At 34.5% G+C, this 1,965-nt stretch overlaps 1 protein-coding gene and 1 pseudogene across 1 annotated transcript in view; one reads left to right on the top strand and one right to left on the bottom strand.

Moving 5' to 3' along the window:
• LOC102471653 (microtubule-associated tumor suppressor candidate 2) overlaps nucleotides 1-1,965 on the bottom strand; it is a 330,024-nt gene that overhangs the window by 69,047 nt on the left and 259,012 nt on the right. The window lies entirely within an intron of this gene.
• Nucleotides 980-1,073, top strand: LOC114005209 (uncharacterized; annotated as a pseudogene).

A 1,965-nucleotide genomic window follows, 5' to 3' on the forward strand; every position in this document is an offset into this window, starting at 1 on the left:
TGTCTGTCTGGCGAGTGCAAGCACCCTATACCAAAAATCTCTCAAAAAAAAAAAAAAAGCTAAACTCGATGAAGCGTACAACACTGGACATAGGACCAGCCTGTTTATAACACACTTCTCATCACTCAAGACAATCTGATTCTTGTGCTTGTCTGTTTACGGTCAGCTGTCCCTCAGTCCTACATAAGTAGGTCCCTCAGGTACCTTCTCCTCTCTGTTCACCACTCTATTCCCAAGCCCAGAAGAACAATTTTTCTAGGCCAGCCACAGTGTCACAAAGGTATATAATGCTAAGAAATTCTAAAGCCACTTGAGATGATCCTAGGTTTATATCTTGAGCTCTCCCTACACAATGCACACACATGTGCCTGTAAGTCAGGCTAGCTGAGGCTGGGGGTGGATCATGGCATGAAGACCCTATTGAGTATGCTTCTCTCTCTCTTTCTTAAAAAGTATATATATATATATATATATTTTTTTTTTTTTAAAAAATAGAGCATTTTGAGCTTGAGTTTAATGAAGTTCACTCAGCACTAGCAATATATTTTCACCAACACTTGAATAGCACTTACCACTAGCAGGTATTGTTTTTTTTATTGCCTTATTACATTTAACCCATATAATAATAAGGTGAATAACCATCATCCCATTTTACAAATGAGGAAAAGAAGGCAGAGAGAAGCTTTAAAAACTCCTAAAAGTGGGAGAACTAGAATTTGAACAGAGTCCATTATCTTAAGCTTCCACAAAAAGATAGATTTTAAAGCTGACAGGTAAAGAAGCCTTGCTACTGTGTTTTATTTTTACTTTACCTGTAGTGAGATTACACATTATTTCATGTTTGGTGTTTAGTTATTTATAATTTGTCTTCACACTGTGTCTCTCTGAAGTAAAATCATATTTAACTATTATTTACTATAGGAGCTAAACTAGCTCCAGAATTAAGATTTTACCAAGGAGAACTAATATTTAGAAACTTGTGCTTGTTTTGGTAGTACATTTACTAAAATTGAAATGATACAGAGAAGAATAACAAGAATGACACTTAAATTTATGAAGCATTCTACATCTTGAAATTGATCAGAATTCCTAGAGATAAAGACAGTTATACAGAAATCAAGACCTCCCTCAAAAGTATTAATAGTAGACTGGACTATAAAGAAGATAAAACCTTTGACTTAGATAAAACCATCAAAAATTTAAAAATAATAATTTAAAAACATGAGGACAACATATGAGAAATACTAGATATTATGAAATGCCCAAATATTCTAATGATAGGTATTCCAGAGGTGAAGAATTGGACAAGGATATAGATCTATCCCATGAAATACTTGCAGAAAATTTCCTAAACCTAGAGAAACAAATATTCAAACCCAAGAAATACAAAGGACCCCAAATAGAATCAACCCAAGAAGGTCCCCTCCACAGCACATCATAGCCAGAATGACCAAAATCACAGATAATTACAGGATACTAAAAATGGCAATACAGAAACATCAAGTTACCTACAAAGGTTATCCCCTCAGCCTAACATTGGACCGCTCAGCAGAAATATTGCAAGTAAGGAAAGAATGGATGATATATGCAAAGTGTTAAAAGCAAAACAATTTCAACCTATATTAGTATACCCAGCAAGATTATCTTTCAAACAGGAATAAAAAATAAAAATATTTTCCAATAAACAAAACCCAAAAAAATTTACCAACACAAGACCAGCTCTTCTAGAAGTTCTGAATGGTGTGCTGTATCAGAAAAACAGACAGAAGTAAGAGGGGAAAAAAAAAAAGACCTAGAAAAATGACTAACATAATGGTAGGGACAAGTCCAGAAATGTTAATGGATTGTTACTGGATTAAATTTTCCAATCAAGAGACACAGACTGGGTTAATGGATTAAAAAACAGAAACTTTCTTGGGAACCAGCAGTTAGCGTAATGGCTATGTCACTGGACTCCCACACAGT

The sequence above is a fragment of the Tupaia chinensis genome, unplaced genomic scaffold (assembly GCF_000334495.1).
Source record: "Tupaia chinensis unplaced genomic scaffold, TupChi_1.0 Scaffold143565_1, whole genome shotgun sequence".
NCBI lineage: Eukaryota > Metazoa > Chordata > Mammalia > Scandentia > Tupaiidae > Tupaia > Tupaia belangeri.